The sequence below is a fragment of the Thalassophryne amazonica genome, chromosome 9, assembly GCF_902500255.1.
Source record: "Thalassophryne amazonica chromosome 9, fThaAma1.1, whole genome shotgun sequence".
Taxonomy (NCBI): Eukaryota; Metazoa; Chordata; class Actinopteri; order Batrachoidiformes; family Batrachoididae; genus Thalassophryne; species Thalassophryne amazonica.
Genome location: NC_047111.1, coordinates 27,970,438 through 27,992,574, shown reverse-complemented (window position 1 = coordinate 27,992,574; position 22,137 = coordinate 27,970,438). Strand labels below are relative to the sequence as shown.

The window sequence follows — 22,137 nt, the reverse complement described above, 5'->3', positions numbered from 1 at the left end:
TTCCTCAGAATTGAGTGAGTCCATATTTTTTTCCCTGTGCTTGGTCTAAAAAAGTAATCGTTACTGACTGCCACAATTTTTTTTTCTTGATTTCTTATAGTGTTTCTTAAAGCCAGAAAGTTGCCACTTGAAATGACTTTAGTTTTGTGTCATGTCTGTGATCTGCTTTTTTTCTACAAAATTAAACAACTGAATGAACATCCTCCGAGGCCGGTGAGTCCATAATTTTTGCCAGGGGTGTAGTTCTGGTATATTAGACGACACTTGAAGAAGGTTCCTTTTGAAAATGGGGATCAACGCACCACATTCCATTTAGAAAACAGCAATCTTGCACAATACAAATAGACCATTTATCAGTTTCTACAATTTCTCACCTCTAGTATAAAAACACACTTCACACATCCGAGTGGCGGCATATAAATCGCTTTGCTTTGCTTTCGTTTATTATGAATTTACATTTTTGATTTCCATTACATTTCAGTTCAAATGACAAATGTTATTACTGAATGTCATTATGTGAATGTTATGTGATGGTGTGTATGTGTGTGTTATGACGTGTGTCGTTTTTATATCCAGTCCTTAATCGGCCCTGCAGCAGGGTGCAGCTTGGTTACAGAAGGCATTGGTGGTAAAATATCCCAAACAAGAAAATGGACTGCATTTATATAGCACTTCTCCATCTGCATCAGACGTTCAAAGTGCTTTACACATCAAATGCCTCACATTCACCCCCTTGTCAGATTGCTGCCATACAAGGTGCCCACTACACATCGGGAGCAACTAGGGGATTAAGGACCTTGTCCAATGGCCCTTTGTGATTTTCCAGTCAGGCTGGGGTTTGAACCGAGGATCCTCTGGTCTGAAGCCCAACGCTTAACCACTAGACCATCACCTCGACTAAGAAAAGGCATCAAAAGAATTAGATTATTTCAAATTAGCTCAAAACAAAAATGTGGTTTATGTTATATGGCTGGGGGGGCCTGGCTGCCGGTTTGTTTGTCTTTTTGTTTTCCTCCCAGGTGGCGTGCATTTGGGACTGAGTGGCTGTGTTGCTGAGGCTGTCAGGACCTCACCCTGATCACCTGCGACTCGTCAGGACTCACAGCTGAGGTGCATCTGGATGGATTGGAGCATGTTGGCATTTAAGACTGGAGTGCACAGTGTGTATTTGCCAGAGACTCGACCTTGTGACCAGACGGGTGAGATCGTCGTCTCGGGAGCCATCTCATCAGCAGCGGATGCTGAGAACGTCCAGGTTTGATGCACAGTCTGTGAAAGAGGAGGGGGTGAGGTCTCACACTCGTCAGCACACTTCCTGAGGTACGTTAGATTTTGTGACTAACAGTTATACAGTCAGTAAATGTGGTGTCCCTCACACCTTATTATATTGAGCTGTACGTTAGTCATGTATCGGCTTCCACTGCAGTGGAGTTTTGTGAACGGGATGTTCCATGCCTGCAGGTTGGGAAGCTGATCAGTAATCAAGCCAGGAAGTGTTTGCTGTTTGTGCACCTTTAAGTGTTCTGTGTGTAGAGTGTGGACTCACATAATGGTTCCTTCTTTCACAGACTCGGTTGTTGCGGCCACCTGGGGGGTGTCGGCGGGGTCCTTGGGTCCGAAACAGCTTCTGGCTCCGGACCGTTAGCGCTGCTGGGAGCGCACCACGCCAGGCCGCACCTTTTATTATATTATCACTGTTATGTATTAAATTCAGTTAGCCTTTGTACCGTGCTCTGCTTATTTCATACTGGGTCCTTCAAACGCTGGTCGGTTCTCCGAGCTGCGTCCGACACATAACAGTTTACACATTTTGCAAATTTGTGTCAATATTATATTCAGTGGTTTCAGCGTAGATACCATTGTCACACTACTTTCCAAAATATAAAGGTAACTTTTATTTCAGTCTTCCCACAGCACTTCTGCAGGAATGCACGGAAAGACAGTAAATCAGCAGACATCAGAACCATTTTTAGGACAAAGTGCAGCTTTAAAATGATGTAATCAAATGATCAACAACAATAAATCATCCAACACATGTAATTTTTCAATATTCAGAGTTAATAGACTGAGAATTAGTGCTATACTCCATTGGAACCTCACTACTGAAACTTAGTCATTTAGAATCAGTTCATGTGTAAAAAAGCTGATAAACTATCCTAAGTCAATAGTATCAGGCTTATGCTGAATTTACACATAGGCAGGGCGTTTTACGAATGTCATATTTCTGTCATTTGTGGCACATTCCTGACATTCTTAACATGACTTAACACATCTGAATAGGTTTCTTAATAGTGTGTGTCGGTGCGTGATATTTGTGGAGCATGTTTTTGGCTGTCAAAAAATCTTCCACAAATGTCACACACCACCCTCATTCACCTCATGTCGTGGAGGTCGCAACTGAGTGTGTTGATACGTCTCGATTAGTGGTGATCCTTAATAGAGCATGACAGCATTTGTAGTGGTTCCTGTGATGGTTCTTGGAGCCCAAACTGTCACACGTTGTTACAAACTGACAGGGAAACTGTCAAGTTTTGACACGAATTGTAACGCCACTATGAATCACTTGTCTCACAAGCGCACAATTAAACCCTGCTGCATCGCATTCAGTTTCATTGCTGCGGTTTGCAGAAGAAGGACAGGATTAGTCGACTTGGTGTCACCCAAGTCGACTAATGCCGTGTTCACACCGGGTGCGACCAGACGCCACAAATTCGCTTCGGTCACATGACGATGGACACGCTACCATCGCCCGGTGTGTCACTCTGCTTTCGCTGCGAAAATTTGCCCCAGTGCGTCATCAAATAGGAGGAGCTTCCATTCCCCTCGCCAGCTCCGGTTGTTAGTCAAGTTAACATGACGGACCTTGATCACAAGGAGCAAGTTGTTGTGGAAAGTTCCTAATTCAGGGAGTATCGTCATTTGCTGCAGGAGCTGTGTCTGGATGACGGCCACTTTCAGCAGTCCATCCGCCTCTGTAGGACCCAGTTTGAGGACCTCCTGTTCCGTTCACGCGCGCACATGTAAACAATTAAAAAAAAAAAAACTCTGCTGCTTGCTGTGGGGCTGCGCCTCGCTCTTCCCCAAAAAACTCTGTCATAATTGTGTTTAGAAACCAGTCACCATTTGTTTTATTATACATCTGTGTAGTTAATAAGTAAAATAATCTTCATGGACGATTCACTCGCGCGCGCACGTAAAAAAAGAAAAAAACCTCCGCTCCCCCTGCTGCGGGGCTGCTGCTCACTCCAAAAACTCTGTCATAATTGTGTTTAGAAACCAGTCACCATTTGCTTTATTATACACCTGTGTAATTAATTAATAAAATAATCTTCACGGACGATTCACTCGCGCGCACGTAAAAAAAGAAAAAACCTCTGCTCCCCCTGCTGCGGGGCTGCTGTTCACTCCAAAAACTCTGTCATAATTGTGTAATAAAGGACAAAAGAGACATAAGTCCTGCTCACAGGCTGCTACCAGAGACAGAACATGTTCACATCCTCAGTCAAACTCCAGACCACTCCACGTCACTATATATCCAGTCCCTGATTGGTCATTGTGGCGTGACAAGACGAAAAAGTTCAGATTTTTCAACTTGGGGAGGAGGGCAACGTGAAGTGACGCGACGCGACGCAATATTGCGCCACAAACGTGGCAATCGCTCAAAATCGCTTCACTCGCGTCGCTCTCATTCGCTTCCATCGCGTTGACACCTGACGCTTCTGCCCCGAATCATCACATTCGAGATCAACGGCCAAGAATGTGTACTTCGTGGCATTCGTGACTTGTCATTATGTGTAAACGCAGCAATACACTCACCGGCCACTTTATTAGGTACATCTGTTTAATTGCTTATTAACACAAATAGCTAATTCACCAATCACATGGCAGCAACTCAATATATTTACACATCTAGAGGTGGTGAAGACAACTTGCTGAAGTTCAAACCGAGCATCAGAATGGCGATGAAAGGGGATTTAAGAGACTTTAAGTGTGGCATGGTTGTTGGTACCAGATGAGCTGATCTGAGTATTTCAAAAACTGTTGATCTACTGGGATTTTCACACGCAACCATCTCTAGGGTTTACAGAGAATGGTTCAAAAAACATAAGATATCCAGTGAGTGCCAGTTGCATGGACAGAAATGCACTGTTGATGTCAGAAATGGTAAAATGGTGAATGGACTGCATTTATATAGTGCTTTTCCATCTGCATCAGACGCTCACATCAATGGCTCACATTCACCCCGATGTGAGGTTGCTGTTATGCAAGGCACCCACTACACAGCGGGAGTAACTAGGGGATTAAAGACCTTGCCCTAGGGCCCTTATTGATTTTCCGGTCAGGCTGGGATTTGAACCGAGGATCATCTGGTCTCAAGCCCAACGCTTAACCACTAGAACATCACCTCCCCTCAGAAGTCAGAATGGGCAGACTGGTTAAATGGTGTGTGATGCCTTTATGTCAATATGGACAAACATCTCTGAGGAATGTTTCTCACACCTTGTTGAATTTATGCCACCAAGAATTAAGGCAAAAGGGGATTCAAACAGGTACTAGCAAGGTGTATGTAATAAAGTGGCTGGTGAGTGTAGATTGCCTAAATTCTTTTAAAGCAACAAAGCAATCAGAAGATGAGACTGTTCGCTAGATATCAGCGTCAGGCAAAATCAAACCTGCATCAGTGATCACTGAGCAGATAAAGATGGTTTCAGTATATTGAGATGCTCTGCATCAAGCCTTGCACATACTGCTCCTGAGAAGATACCATTTTAAAGATACAGTCGCTGACTCAGAACAAGTGTGACACAATGCGAGTAGTTCCACTTAGTGATGGAGTAATTAGCCCATAATCTGTAGTGAAGCCTTCAAGGTCGAGAGAATCACTGAATAGAAGCATCTCAGAAAAAAAAAAAGACTAAGGACAATATTCTCACTTTGAAGGGTATGCTCCTTGAAAAATCATCACAGTTTGAAACATGTTCCATACCTTGGAAAACCTTTGATGATGTAGTGTGTGTTGAAACGGGATATTCTGTAACTGTGCTGTTGTCTTGCTTTTCATGATGTTAGAAAAGTTATTTTATCGATGCAACTTTTGAGTTATGTTCCTCAACCCTTGTATTTTCCTGAACCCCATGACACTGTTGTGCACACTGTGACATCACCAGAAGGTTTTCAAGAAGCGCCTAGGTTATGCAAGGTTGTATTAAGGGCTTGCCACAGTTGTTTTTGCACGTCATATGGCAGAAGTGTGGTACATTAGTCAGTTTGTCACGGTTATGACTGTGACATTCAGGAATGCATATCCATGAAAGTGAGCATTTAGACAAATTGAGCATTTTTATATGAAGCAGCCATTTAGTTAACAATCAACAAAGACCAAATCAAGATGTTTAGTCCAAAACCGTTATGACATGACCACAACCCAGCAGCATGAAGAGCTGCTGCACAACATGGAGCATGTTACTCTGGATGCAAGTCTTTCAAAAATCAAACCAACAGCATGCAATGAACTTTTGTCAAACCTGACGGTAGAATCACATAAACCACTTTAAGGAAGAGTCAGCGCACAATGGCTCGGCGGGAGTTCACAGATGACTGGAATAAGCATGTTGTTGACAGACACTCACCTAAAGGAGAGAGAAAGAAAATAATTCATGTTCAGTACTGATGAAGCTGCAATCAGACAACAAATGCCATTAAATCAAAATTACTGCAAACGTTTTGCAGAGCTCAACAATAAGACCCCAATGAGGCTCAAAATAAAGAACCACATTAGGAAATCAACTACCCCACTTGCTTGATCAGGTAAGTGTAAAAACAGGAATAAAATCCTATTTTTTAATGGAGCCACTCCATTAAACACTCCACTCCATGACAAAGCCAAGTGAGACATCTTGCTGCCTTATCATCTTTGTTGAAGGTTCACATGCAGTTTTGTGGTGGGCAATTCTGAAAATATGGAAACCCCAAAGTTGCCTATGAGCTGTAGTGCAAGCAGGAAGGGGGATATCAGGCTCACACATGTTTACTGGTTATAACATTTATCATAAGTGCACTAAAAATACCTCGAAACACAAACACATTATTTCATTTGCATCCAATGTCGGACTCTGTAGTTTTCTCTGGGCCCCTCCCCAATCGGACCGGGAGTGACATGTTTAGCCGCATGTTCTCCTTGAATTGCTGGCTGTCTGAGTGGTGTCCAAAAAATGAGGTGGGCTTCATAGATAATTGGCAAAGCTTCTGGGGAAAACCTGGTCTTGTTAGGAGAGACGGCATCCATCCCACTTTGGATGGAGCAGCTCTCATTTCTAGAAATCTGGCCAATTTTCTTAAATCCTCCAAACCGTGACTATCCAGGGTTGGGACCAGGAAGCAGAGTTGTAGTCTTACACACCTCTGCAGCTTCTCTCCCCCTGCCATCCCCTCATTACCCCATCCCCGTAGAGACGGTGCCTGCTCCCAGACCACCAATAACCAGCAAAAATCTATTTAAGCATAAAAATTCAAAAAGAAAAAATAATATAGCACCTTCAACTGCACCACAGACTAAAATAGTTAAATGTGGTCTATTAAACATTAGGTCTCTCTCTTCTAAGTCCCTGTTGGTAAATGATATAATAATTGATCAACATATTGATTTATTCTGCCTAACAGAAACCTGGTTACAGCAGGATGAATATGTTAGTTTAAATGAGTCAACACCCCCGAGTCACACTAACTGTCAGAATGCTCGTAGCACGGGCCGGGGCGGAGGATTAGCAGCAATCTTCCATTCCAGCTTATTAATTAATCAAAAACCCAGACAGAGCTTTAATTCATTTGAAAGCTTGTCTCTTAGTCTTGTCCATCCAAATTGGAAGTCCCAAAAACCAGTTTTATTTGTTATTATCTATCGTCCACCTGGTCGTTACTGTGAGTTTCTCTGTGAATTTTCAGACCTTTTGTCTGACTTAGTGCTTAGCTCAGATAAGATAATTATAGTGGGCGATTTTAACATCCACACAGATGCTGAGAATGACAGCCTCAACACTGCATTTAATATATTATTAGACTCTATTGGCTTTGCTCAAAAAGTAAATGAGTCCACCCACCACTTTAATCATATCTTAGATCTTGTTCTGACTTATGGTATGGAAATAGAAGACTTAACAGTATTCTCTGAAAACTCCCTTCTGTCTGATCATTTCTTAATAACATTTACATTTACTCTGATGGACTACCCAGCAGTGGGGAATAAGTTTCATTACACTAGAAGTCTTTCAGAAAGCGCTGTAACTAGGTTTAAGGATATGATTCCTTCTTTATGTTCTCTAATGCCATATACCAACACAGTGCAGAGTAGCTACCTAAACTCTGTAAGGGAGATAGAGTATCTCGTCAATAGTTTTACATCCTCATTGAAGACAACTTTGGATGCTGTAGCTCCTCTGAAAAAGAGAGCTTTAAATCAGAAGTGTCTGACTCCGTGGTATAACTCACAAACTCGTAGCTTAAAGCAGATAACCCGTAAGTTGGAGAGGAAATGGCGTCTCACTAATTTAGAAGATCTTCACTTAGCCTGGAAAAAGAGTCTGTTGCTCTATAAAAAAGCCCTCCGTAAAGCTAGGACATCTTTCTACTCATCACTAATTGAAGAAAATAAGAACAACCCCAGGTTTCTTTTCAGCACTGTAGCCAGGCTGACAAAGAGTCAGAGCTCTATTGAGCTGCGTATTCCATTAACTTTAACTAGTAATGACTTCATGACTTTCTTTGCTAACAAAATTTTAACTATTAGAGAAAAAATTACTCATAACCATCCCAAAGACGTATCGTTATCTTTGGCTGCTTTCAGTGATGCCGGTATTTGGTTAGACTCTTTCTCTCCGATTGTTCTGTCTGAGTTATTTTCATTAGTTACTTCATCCAAACCATCAACATGTTTATTAGACCCCATTCCTACCAGGCTGCTCAAGGAAGCCCTACCATTATTTAATGCTTCGATCTTAAATATGATCAATCTATCTTTGTTAGTTGGCTATGTACCACAGGCTTTTAAGGTGGCAGTAATTAAACCATTACTTAAAAAGCCATCACTTGACCCAGCTATCTTAGCTAATTATAGGCCAATCTCCAACCTTCCTTTTCTCTCAAAAATTCTTGAAAGGGTAGTTGTAAAACAGCTAACTGATCATCTGCAGAGGAATGGTCTATTTGAAGAGTTTCAGTCAGGTTTTAGAATTCATCATAGTACAGAAACAGCATTAGTGAAGGTTACTTCTTCTTATGGCCTCGGACAGTGGACTCATCTCTGTGCTTGTTCTGTTAGACCTCAGTGCTGCTTTTGATACTGTTGACCATAAAATTTTATTACAGAGATTAGAGCATGCCATAGGTATTAAAGGCACTGCGCTGCGGTGGTTTGAATCATATTTGTCTAATAGATTACAATTTGTTCATGTAAATGGGGAATCTTCTTCACAGACTAAAGTTAATTATGGAGTTCCACAAGGTTCTGTGCTAGGACCAATTTTATTCACTTTATACATGCTTCCCTTAGGCAGTATTATTAGACGGTATCGCTTAAATTTTCATTGTTACGCAGATGATACCCAGCTTTATCTATCCATGAAGCCAGAGGACACACACCAATTAGCTAAACTGCAGGATTGTCTTACAGACATAAAGACATGGATGACCTCTAATTTCCTGCTTTTAAACTCAGATAAAACTGAAGTTATTGTACTTGGCCCCACAAATCTTAGAAACATGGTGTCTAACCAGATCCTTACTCTGGATGGCATTACCCTGACCTCTAGTAATACTGTGAGAAATCTTGGAGTCATTTTTGATCAGGATATGTCATTCAAAGCGCATATTAAACAAATATGTAGGACTGCTTTTTTGCATTTACGTAATATCTCTAAAATCAGAAAGGTCTTGTCTCAGAGTGATGCTGAAAAACTAATTCATGCATTTATTTCCTCTAGGCTGGACTATTGTAATTCATTATTATCAGGTTGTCCTAAAAGTTCCCTAAAAAGCCTTCAGTTAATTCAAAATGCTGCAGCTAGAGTACTGACGGGGACTAGAAGGAGAGAGCATATCTCACCCATATTGGCCTCTCTTCATTGGCTTCCTGTTAATTCTAGAATAGAATTTAAAATTCTTCTTCTTACTTATAAGGTTTTGAATAATCAGGTCCCATCATATCTTAGGGACCTCATAGTACCATATCACCCCAATAGAGCGCTTCGCTCTCAGACTGCAGGCTTACTTGTAGTTCCTAGGGTTTGTAAGAGTAGAATGGGAGGCAGAGCCTTCAGCTTTCAGGCTCCTCTCCTGTGGAACCAGCTCCCAATTCAGATCAGGGAGACAGACACCCTCTCTACTTTTAAGATTAGGCTTAAAACTAGTTAGGGCTGGATCAGGTGACCCTGAACCATCCCTTAGTTATGCTGCTATAGACGTAGAATGCTGGGGGGTTCCCATGATGCACTGTTTCTTTCTCTTTTTGCTCTGTATGCACCACTCTGCATTTAATCATTAGTGATCGATCTCTGCTCCCCTCCACAGCATGTCTTTTTCCTGGTTCTCTCCCTCAGCCCCAACCAGTCCCAGAAGAAGACTGCCCCTCCCTGAGCCTGGTTCTGCTGGAGGTTTCTTCCTGTTAAAAGGGAGTTTTTCCTTCCCACTGTAGCCAAGTGCTTGCTCACAGGGGGTCGTTTTGACCGTTGGGGTTTTACATAATTATTGTGTGGCCTTGCCTTACAATATAAAGCGCCTTGGGGCAACTGTTTGTTGTGATTTGGCGCTATATAAAAAAAATTGATTGATTGATTGATTGATCCATTCAGTACCACACACTAAATATATTTATTCAAGACATTAGATATAAACTAAAGTCTTTCAATAATTATTTTCTTATTTTTACTTTTGATAAATATGGCCTACTAGTCCCAAAAACAAATTAAAGAAAAAAAATGCATTTCTCAAAATATTAGAATATTTCATTTCAAGTCACTATTTATGCAGATAATTACAACAAATCTCTCAGTTTGGTTCAATATGCACAACCACAAATATGGGAAAGACTGCTGACTTGACAGCTGTCCAGCAGACACTCACTGACACCCTCCACAATGAGCATAGGCCACAGAAGGTTAGTGCCGAATGGACTGACTGGTCACTGAGTCCTGTATCAAAGAATATTCATGGAGAGTTGAGCGGAAGGGACACAAGACACAAGGCACACAAGTAGCAGGGATGGCCATAGCTTAGGGTGACCAAATGTCCTGTTTTCCCAGGACATGTCCTGGTTTCTCTGAGAAGTCAATCTGAATTTGTGTCTTTGGTTATACATAGTATTATAATATAACAATTTTATATAAATTCAGAGGAAGGATACTTTAAATGTATTGAAATTATAAGACATCTCTGAGTAAACTTCGAGTCGCTCATTGCTGGGCCGAGTGTCCTGGTTTTTCGGTAGTCAAATTATGGTCACCCTACCATAGCCTTAAATAGATGGTCAAGCAAATATGAGTCAACAACGTGGGAGTGGACAGGAATCAGTGCATCGAGGGCCACCACGCACATTACTAGTGTTAAGCCAGCTGATATGGGGGTATTCAGTGTAAGCCAGTGATGGACTCAAAGTCAAAGGGTGCTTTTGATCAAAAATTCAAGCTGCCTTAGTTTAACCCGGAAGTTGCAACTCTCATCCTGTCACCAAGACTTGTGATCTACCTACAGAGTCTACTTTCCACCAGAACATAACTAGACAGTAGGGGTGTAACGATACCCAAAAATCATGGTTCGATATGTACCTCGGTTCTGAGGTCACGGTTCGTTCGGTTCATTTTCGGTACAGTATGGGAACAAAATGCAAAACCTAAATTTGCTTGTTGTTTAAACCAACAATTTATTGTAACATTACACAAACAGGAAAATGAAATAATTGCAAAGTGATGCCTGGTAATAAGTTAAATAAAATGTTCTCAAATAAACAACAAATGTATGAAATATTATAAAAATACATTCCTAGTAAACAGCTTTTAACAAAACCTTTCCACAAGTAAATTGCAGCACAACGGTTCTAGCATGAAGCCCTGTTCAATTTTATTCAACCTTGATATTTTTTGCCAGAAAAATGAACTTGTCCAAAACTGTCACACTCTATAAGGGATTTTTTTTAAAAGAGAATTAATGGTAAAGAATCCCTTTCCTTTTGTACAATTTATTTTATTTTTGTTTAATGTTCGTTAATATATCATTTAAATAAAGTTTTGAAAAAAAAACACTGTGGGAGAGGCAAAAAAGTGAGTAAATCCACCTTAAAAATATTTCAAACCACAAACAAACTTGATTCTTGGTTTGTTTGTTTATTTTGCCATTAAAATTGGCCATTATTTATTAAAATAAAATAACTTCTCAAGGCCTGGGCTTCTCAAAGTCTGGGGACTATTTAATCACAGCAAAGCAAATGAGTCCGAGTGAGGAGGATTGTAGATATCCCTCCGCTCAGTGCTTTCAAGCTGCAGCAAAGGAGGGGGAGACCCGCTGCCGCTCGGTGACAAGACTTTCACTTTCAGACGCCATACAACAGAAAAGTCTCCGGTAACTAGGGATGGGTATTGATAAGGTTTTATGGATATCGATGCCATTATCGATTCTGCTTATCCATCCGATTCCTTATCAATTCCCTTATCGATACCTCGTGAATTTTGTACTAAAAGTAGGCTTTACAGGTTTTCTATGTATTTCCTTGAGTCTTAAAGTAAATAAATATGAAATTAGTCACTGTATCCTTGATCTCTGGACATAAATAAAAATAAACAAAACTGTGTTTCGCTTTGAAGTTATTAATTCAGACTGAATTCTATCGTTCTATCTTGACTTGTCAGAGAGCCGCACAACGTTTCGAGCTGTGTGAACAGAACGGAGGATGATTCTCGTTTCTTTCTCGCACCGAGACAGGAGTCCCAGTTAGTAACTTTAATCCACACAAAAGTGAATCACAACTCATATTCAGGGATGAAAGTGGTGAAAAACAAAAAAAGCTGAAACCCAAAATTACCCCCCAACACCACCTGCATGAAAATGTTTCAATTCTAGAAGCTCTGAAATGCAGTCTGGGACTGTTCCAGACAATAAACTGGAGTGAGTGCAGCATCCGTTTAGGTGAGAAAAAAAAATACAACTTTCCTTATTCAAATTCATTCCAGTAGTATTCTGCTCTTACTAGGATGCAGCAGTTTTCTAGTTTGGCAGATAGTTCTGGAGGAAATCACTGAAGAAATTAACAAACTGAAAATATGGTTTGACTGAAACAAACTGTCATTAAACTTAAGACAGGGATGAAATGGAGGTGTGAGAGTCACTAGGTGTTCACAGGAAACATTTATTTCTGTATGTATTTATTTATTTATGTTAGTTGCTATTATATATTTTCTGTTGTGTTTCTATTCAGGTTCTTTTTGTCTCTTTCTCTAAAATTGTATATAATAATCATTAGATTATTAATATATAAGCAAAAATATATTTAAGGAATATTACAATTTGAAAACAAATGCACCCGAACGTGATGACGACTGCAATTGCTAAATGGTAACTTTTAACATTGAAAATGCCATAGACATGCTAACGCATTAGCATCGCTCCCATTTTTAAGTTATAAAATACATCTATCAACTGTTTCAGAAGACCATAACAGGTCGGTTTAACATAGAAAAGGTAAATAATACTCACAGACGTATGCTCTTTAGGGTTTTAGCGGGGGAAAATTAAGCGAAAGAAAGAAATAAAAGAAGCAATTGACCGAAGCATTGCTTCAATCTGCGAACCACGCTTCAATTGGTTCAAGGTTCAAAGAAAAGCCGCGCTGCAGAAAAGCTGATTAAGGACCCACTGCAGGGTCTGTAATCAATGTAGAGAAATGATAATTTTCCTGACAAACACCCGCCAAAACAACGGCCACTCTGAAGGACTTATAAAAGAATCGTTAAGCACAAAGCTTATTGATGTCGGTGGATCGAATCATTTCTTAACGATACCCGAAAGGAACCGGTTCTCGATACCCATCCCTACCGGTAACGCCAGGAAAAGTAGCTAGATTTGTCACTAGTCGCTTGTGAGAAAATACACTCAACAAAAATATGAACACAACACTTTTGGTTTTGCTCCCATTTTGTATGAGATGAACTCAAAGATCTAAAACTTTTTCCACATACACAATATCACCATTTCCCTCAAATATTGTTCACAAACCAGTCTAAATCTGTGATAGTGAGCACTTCTCCTTTGCTGAGATAATCCATCCCACCTCACAGGTGTGCCTGATGTCAATGTTGTGGATCGAGTGGCCCATGGTGGTGGTGGGGTTATGGTATGGGCAGGCGTCTGTTATGGACAAAGAACACAGGTGCATTTTATTGATGGCATTTTGAATGCACAGAGATACCGTGACAAGATCCTGAGGCCCATTGTTGTGCCATACATCCAAGAACATCACCTCATGTTGCAGCAGGATAATGCACGGCCCCATGTTGCAAGGATCTGTACACAATTCTTGGAAGCTGAAAATGTCCCAGTTCTTGCATGGCCGGCATACTCACCGGACATGTCACCCATTGAGCATGTTTGGGATGCTCTGGACCGGCTTATACGACAGCGTGTACCAGTTCCTGCCAATATCCAGCAACTTCGCACAGCCATTGAAGAGGAGTGGACCAACATTCCACAGGCCACAATTGACAACCTGATCAACTCTATGTGAAGGAGATGTGTTGCACTGCATGAGGCAAATGGTGGTCACACCAGATACTGACTGGTATCCCCCCCAATAAAACAAAACTGCACCTTTCAGAGTGGCCTTTTATTGTGGACAGTCTAAGGCACACCTGTGCACTAATCTTGGTGTCTAATCAGCATCTTGATATGGCACACCTGTGAGGTGGGATGGATTATCTCAGCAAAGGAGAAGTGCTCACTATCACAGATTTAGACTGGTTTGTGAACAATATTTGAGGGAAATGGTGATATTGTATATGTGGAAAAAGTTTTAGATCTTTGAGTTCATCTCATACAAAATGGGAGCAAAACCAAAAGTGTTGCGTTTATATATTTTTTTGAGTGTAAGTCGTCAAGAGGGTTTGGAAAGTCACCAGATTTAGCAAGAAAGTCGCTAAGTTGGCAACACTGAATGTAAACACACATAACGTGAACTCACCCGTGTACAGCCCTGTACCGAACCGAATGTCCCGTACCGAAACGGTTCAATACAAATACATGTATTGTTACACCCTTACTAGACAGAGTTTATTTTTATAATCCACCAACTTTCTAACTTCACCAATCCCAGAATGTGGCTTTTTCACATTCAGCTATCGAATTGGAACTTTTGCCTTCACATATACTCAAAGTTTAGAAAAAATGATTCCATGTCAGAAGACCCACATGTCCTCAAATGGAAGTTTGATGAGTTGGAAAAGGAATCAAAGCCAGAAGGAACACCAGCTAAATAAATAACAGACAACAAATGAGCCATGTACTTCAAAAGAAGCCAAGCTTTGATGTAATATCAAGCATCAGACCACAGCATATCATCATCTTTCATAGATCTTTTTTACAGGGCCCTCAAACAGAACTTTGTAATCCCGTCTCCTCTCTGCTGCACTCCTCCACTGCTCATGATTATTTGTCATGTCTTGTGACTGGTTATTGCAGTACTGGTACCTAGTTCTTCCATTTTTTTTCTTGGTTCAAATACTTCCCTACTTGGGTTACATTTATCCAGATGAGATGCAGTGCAGATCTGGGGAACACTATGTTTTCTGACATTTTGGCCAACTGATTGTGGGTTACGAATATTAAACTGGGCCAAAGAAAGAGTTTGGCAAGATACTGCATCGGAAATTAAAACTCAATTTAAAATTGTCGAATAACTGATTTCATTTGTTTTTTATGCATTTGTAGTTAAATCCCACCCACACACCAATTTTTCAATTTCAGACTCTTTAGCCATGAATGGGTTATTTTGTCAACAGGATAAATTCGGCAGCTTACACATATCCACCCAGCCATAGGCAACAGCTGTTCCTTGAAGATCTCACGGTGTAATGATGATACAGTAGATGATACACATAACAGATGTAGAGTATTCTGGGTCAATGCCAGTATCTATTCAAAGTCAGAGGTGTTTCAAAAACCACAAGATGTCCATGTGTCCACATGTGACACCTCAATCAACTATTCTATCATTCTGGGAGGGGGAATGGTCCGTGCCATCAGTCTTAAAGCCATCATTAACTACCAATACTTCATTAATTTGCTGTCAAATGTCAATATAATACGGTATTATGTTGCATAACTAGACAATTAGGTAACAGCTCAAAAACAGTTTTAATAACACTAACCCAAATTAATGTCCAATCGGCTCAAATCAAATTGAATCGAATCAAAATAATCGATTCTGAATCTTAAGAATAGGTATGGAATCAATTCTTGAAATTTGAATTGATACCCGGCTCTTGACTTGTACAGTAGAGTTCAGAATAATAGTGGTGCTTTGTGACTAAAAACATTAATCCAGGTTTTGAGTATATTTCTTATTGTTACATGGGAAACAAGGTACCAGTAGATTCAGTAGATTCTCACAAATCCAACAAGACCAAGCATTCATGATATGCACACTCTTAAGGCTATGAAATTGGGCTATTAGTAAAAAAAAGTAGAAAAGGGGGTGTTCACAATAATAGTAGCATCTGCTGTTGATGCTACAAACTCAAAACTATTATGGTCAAACTGCTTTTTTAGCAATCCTGTGAATCACTAAACTAGTATTTAGTTGTATAACCACAGTTTTTCATGATTTCTTCACATCTGCGAGGCATTAATTTTGTTGGTTTCGAACCAAGATTTTGCTCATGTACTAGTGTGCTTGGGGTCATTGTCTTGTTGAAACACCCATTTCAAGGGCATGTCCTCTTCAGCTTAAGGCAACATGACCTCTTCAAGTATTTTGACATATCCAAACTGATCCATGATACCTGGTATGCGATATATAGGCCCAACACCATACTAGGAGAAACATGCCCATATCATGATGCTTACACCACCATGCTTCACTGTCTTCACTGTGAACTGTGGCTTGAATTCAGAGTTTGGGGGTCGTCTCACAAACTGTCTGTGGCCCTTGGACCCAAAAAGAACAATTTTACTCTCATCAGTCCACAAAATATTCCTCCATTTCTCTTTAGGCCAGTTGATGTGTTCTTTGGCAAATTGTAACCTCTTCTGCACATGTCTTTTATTTAACAGAGGGACTTTGCAGGGGATTCTTGCAAATAAATTAGCTTCACACAGGCATCTTCTAACTGTCACAGCACTTACAGGTAACTCCAGACTGTCTTTGATCATCCTGGAGCTGATCAATGGGTGAGCCTTTGCCATTCTGGTTATTCTTCTATCCGTTTTGATGGTTGTTTTCTGTTTTCTTCCACGCATCTCTGGTTTTTTGTCCATTTTAAAGCATTGGAGATCATTGTAGATGAACAGCTTATAATTTTTGGCACCTGCATATGTTTTCCCCTCTCCAATCAACTTTTTAATCAAACTACGCTGTTCTTCTGAACAATGTCTTGAATGTCCCACTTTCAAAGAGTAAAGCATGTTCAACAGGTGCTGGCTTCATCCTTAAATAGGAGACACCTGATTCACACCTGTTTGTTCCACAAAACTGACAAACTCACTGACTGAACACCCCCTTTTCTACTTTTTTTACTAATAGCCCATTTTCATAGCCTTAAGAGTGTGCATATCATGAATGTTTGGTCTTGTTGGATTTGTGAGAATCTACTGAATCTACTGGTACCTTGTTTCCGATGTAACAATAAGAAATATATTCAAAACCTGGATTAATCTTTTTAGTCTCATAGCACTACTATTATTCTGAACACTACTGTATGCACAATCTCATGCTTTTGGCAAAACAACAACAAAAAAAAACAAAACAAAAAAAAAAACAGGGTTTTAAAAAGGAATAGTTTGGACCATGTATCATGCTTAGTGACATATGTTATGGGGTCAATATAAAAATATAGCCAGCAACACTCAAGTGTCCTTCTTAATAAAAGTTTTAATGACTCACGGCAAGACGACAGGATCAGGAGCACAGACGCGTAAGACCTAGTCAAAACGCGTCTGTGCTCCTGATCCTGTCGTCTTGCCGTGAGTCATTAAAACTTTTATTAAGAAGGACACTTGAGTGTTGCTGGCTATATTTTTATACTGACTTAGCTTTTGAGCCCTGCACCTCCACTCCTGGTCCCTGTGAGTGCTTGTTTTTTTTTCCTCTGCTTTGATATGTTATGGGGTAACATATGTCACATGTCATAGTAACCTTTACTTTGGAGACCAAGCATTCAACACTGTCAAAACCACTCCATTTATTAATCCTGTTAGCTCAAACAATAATTTGTATCACTTTTTACCAACATTGGAGCAACTTTAACCTTTGATCCCTGTACAAACTGAAACTGACCTTTGTCACCATTTTTGCTGTTTTTATCCATTACTCCATAGAATTCAGTCACAGATTGTCCAAACTATACCTTTTTGTAATCTTTATGATAAAGCAAATAATGTGGTATAGTTTTCAATATGATTGGAGCATCTTTTAATTTTGACCACTGTGTAATTCTTGAATTGACCCCTACCTGACCACCGATTGAAAAGTCTAGTGGCCAATCAGTTTTTTTCAAAAGAGGAATGTCTAAGGAGTATTTCTGCCGAATTTGATACTTTTACCACCATTTGCATGATTGTTTCAGTTATCTGCTGCACTAGGTGCCCTGATTTGCCGTTCGTCAGTAAACGGGAAGGAACAATGCTCTGTGGAATAGCTCCATAAAGACCACGCCTTCATATACAAAGACTGAAGTCAGACACAAAATTGCTAAATGTTGCTGAAAGTCGCCCAAATTTCTTCTCCTGCAATGCCAAATTTCCTAACCCAGCAAAAAGTCAAAAGCAGCCCCACTCCACACTTCTCACAAAGCCAAACATCTCAAAAAGAAGAAGAAGGAAAAAAACATCTTTCCTAAAGTTAAGCAGTGCGATTAAGCAGATGGGTTTTCCGTCAGCTTTCATATCCTCTAATAAAAAAACACGTTATCGCTGCAACAGCTCCCCTGATTTACAGGGGTAAGAAACTACAACAGAAAAAAAAAAGAACCAAAAACAAGAGAGAACAAAGACGTCAAAGTGAGAGAAAAGCGGAGGCGGAACTTTGTAAATATGTTTTCTGGTTGATGGGGTCACATGTCAATCAACTTTTTTGAAAAAAGCACAGTGCGAGTCACAACCTGGGGAGTGCAAGTGCTGGAATAACAGCTTTGAAATGCATTGCAGGTGACAGGCAAACAAATGCTCCGACGTGCTTACAGCTGGGAACAGGTCTGAGTCAAGCTTCAAGCTGCCTCCATTTATTTTCTCATCTGACAGGCTACGCTAATAGCCAAACCAGTGGTATATCAGGCCACTGGAATGCCTGTTTCTATGAGCAACACACTATATTTAGCACAATTAAACACAAACTGAAATAATATTCACTTTACCAACAACAGAGTGAACAGCAGCAGGAAAGCTTCAGTGCACAGAAGAGAAATGGTTGAAATAAAGCAAACGCTGTGGGGGTTTCAGCCTAATAAAACTCTTGAAAGCAAACCAAAAGGGGCGACGTGAAGTGATGATGCATGGTTTAATACCGCCAAATGACTAAACCCAATGAGGAGGCAGATGTCACAGCCCGGCTGAGCCCATTCTGTGACACCTCAAGGTTTGTCTGCAACCTCCCCCACCATGATCCATGTCCTGTGCCACCAGGCTCCATCGTTACCACAACACCATTTCATCTTTATTTTAGGTTGTGGGCGAACCACATGATGTGAAACATATGTGACAGGGAGACGTTGATCACAATCTGATGAACACCTCCCATCTGACAATCCACATGACTGCATGTTAGCATGCTGTCACAATGAGGACGGGAGAAGAAATAGAAGTAGTCCATGAGCCAAGCAGGTTTTCTGAACCACTTAAGGAGACTAACAATCCAACCTCAGGACTGTATTGGCAAAAGTGGGCATATTCGCCTGGGTGAAGAAAAAATATTTAATAAGTGGTCACTAAATATTTCACTTGGGTAATTTTGCAGAACCTCAATTAAGTTATTAGTTTTTCCATCACTGTATAGTACATGAAGACTTCACAGATTTTCCACTCACCAGCAGCCAACATATAAAAAGTCAAGTCTGGGAGGATGCGTTGATCGTGCACTTTGCCACATCCACAAAACCATGGAACCACCTTGGATCATATGTAAACCACCCAGGCAGACAACTGGTCCATTCCCACATCTCTAAAATAATCAACTATCTCATGCAGCCAGGTGAAATGTGGGAATCCCCTTGGCCTTCTCCAGTGACTGAGGCTCTCAACATTCAGACACCTGTGTGCTCCATCACGCAGAGACATGGCCAAAATGTCAAGGCTTGCGGCTCCCTCACAATGCAAGTGATACTGCTTACTGTTGTCTCTTAGTAACCGATTGTTTGATCCAAAGTCATTCCAGCAGTACTCAAGGATCCTCCCAAAGAGACAGAGTACCAAAGACATCCAGTTGTTGCCTTAGGCTACTGGTTAGCATCGAAGTCTCATAACCATACCTCAAGACAGGCAGCACCAGGATCCAAAGACTTGGACCTTCATTCAACTGCAAAGATACTGGCATCGCCAACCACCTCTGTCCAGTGACATCATGATTCATAACCTCTTCCCAAGAAACCACGTCTGATGGCTGAGTCCAGGAAGTTATTAAAAGCCTGAATCTTAGTCTTGGTCCAGAACAATCTTAAACCCAGACACTCTGATTCCTCATTCAGTTTCCCAAGTGCTGCAATCAGAGTATCCACTGATTCTGCAAAGATCACTTTATCATCTGTGAAGTCAAGGACAGCAAACCTTAACTCGCCAACAAAAACACCCAAGTCAATGGTTTCCACAACCCTATCCAACACCCAGTCAATGCAACCACTGAGCAGTGTAGGAACCAGAATGTAGAACTTTACATTGGCTGAATGTGGACATCTTCATGTTCAGCACCATAACCTTGAGGCTCTGTTTATTTATAGCCTAAATTGACCATTTTGATGGAACATTTCCAACAGTGTGCTTTATTTTTCTTTTTTTTCCAGTGTAGTTATGGGCATTGAAAATATACTATACTTTTCAATATGAATGGAGCATTTCTGTATGTTGACCTCTGTGTAATCCTTCATTGATCTCATCCTGGCTGTAGCTACCGCACTTGCATAATCACCATACATTTTGTGTAGGGCAATGTGTTGAAGTTTAAGTGTCTTTAGTCCCCTTAAGTGATACTGATGAGGTCAAAATGGGCTTTGGGTTCATTTTCTCAGTGTGTTTGCAGAGTGCTGCACAAGCACACACAGAAGGTTCAATGTCGTTATCAAGTAAGGGCGATTGAACATCACAGTGTCACTCAGTGAACCCAAGTCTTCCACAGTGAGCGAGAGTCAGCACTCATACTGAAATCAATTTTGATTTAAAAGGCTATGATTTAATTATAAAGCAGCTAATAGCAAATCAATTCTTCAGTGATTCAGTACCTAGTAATTACCTCCACCAAGAATCTGGATCTGTTTCACCTGGAGCAGTTTGTTGGAGTTTCACAGCCTGTGCTGCTCTCTGATATCTGACAAATACATCTTAAAAAAAGTTTCCCTTTGGGGAAGTTGAATAATTCAAATACTTGTGTAAACGGTGAATAAAATCTGCTGGAGACATTAAAAAGTAATGAAATGGCTGCCCAATGACTGTTGGGATAGGCTCCACCAACCCCCACCAGCCAGACACACCCTTAAGTGGAAATAGCAGGATTATAAAATGGTTGGATGGATGAGTCGATGGATGATAAATGTCTTTGCAAGATCATTGTGTGACTTGTGACATATTTGGATTACAAAGCATTGTAGTGCAACAGATAAATGAAATGATCCTGCCAATGGTGATACAAGTACCAAATTTGGCACAAATACCACTTGGTCATTACTATTTTGAAAAAAAAAAAAGATTGACCACTTGAATTTTCAATAGGCACCCAGGTAGGGGGCAAAACTATTGAAAACTATACAACATTATTTCTCATAAACATTCCATAAAGGTATAGTTTGGACTATCTGTGACTGAATGTTATGGAGTTATGGAATAAAAACAGCAAGAATGGTGACAAAGGTCAATTTCAGTTTGTAGTTGCTTCAATTTTGGTAAAAAGTGATGCAAATGATTGGTTGAGTTAATATGGTTTAAAAGGAATGGTTGTGACTGTGTTGAATGCTTGGTCTGTTAAGTAAAGGCCAAACAATGTTGTTGTCCACTGGATTCTGTGACATGTGACATGTTACCCCCGTAATGTGATAACTAAGCATGACACATTAGACCTCTTCAAATTAGACCTTTTTCATCAAACATGCAAACTGATATTATTCCCATTCTCCAAGGTCTAAATTAACTAAATATACCAGTTATTTTGATCTTGGACCTTGGCTATGCCTGCCTCAAGAGCCATGTAGTTTTTTCAAAAACGCTGCAAAATTCAGGATATTATGTCCTTGTTTTCTTTGTAGCTTCCCAGAGGTTAATGATATAGCATTGAACGTGGTACCAAATGAAAGCTAATAAAATTGTCTTGCATATGGTGTCAAACACATGAACAGCTGTGTAAATTTGAACTAATTTTAATGCACAAACATACATATTTTTGATGCTTGGAAAGGATGACATCATATGATACAAAACTTTATCTCAAAAATGTTACTCTATAGTCTATACAGCTTTACTAAAGCTGTATAGACTATAGAGCTATAGAACTATAGACTATAGAGCTCATGAAAAATGAGAGCAAAAACAAAAGTGTTGGATTTATATTTTTGTTCAGTGTATAATTGTTTCCTGGAGGTTAATGCAAAATATTAAAATGCATGTTTTGTTTTAATAGCAGTGCTAATATATTCAGTTTCATTTGGCTCATTGTAACTGAATATTTTACTCATTACTTCGAGTGAAATTTAT

The 22,137-nt window shown here is 40.1% G+C and overlaps 1 protein-coding gene and 1 long non-coding RNA gene across 7 annotated transcripts in view; one reads left to right on the top strand and one right to left on the bottom strand.

Annotated features, from left to right (window-relative positions):
* Positions 1–22,137, bottom strand: part of cadm1a (cell adhesion molecule 1a) — a 1,471,967-nt gene that overhangs the window by 712,505 nt on the left and 737,325 nt on the right. The gene's annotated exons all lie outside the window — the stretch shown is intronic.
* The window catches only part of LOC117516939, a 777,663-nt gene that overhangs the window by 75,447 nt on the left and 680,079 nt on the right, over positions 1–22,137 (top strand). The gene's annotated exons all lie outside the window — the stretch shown is intronic.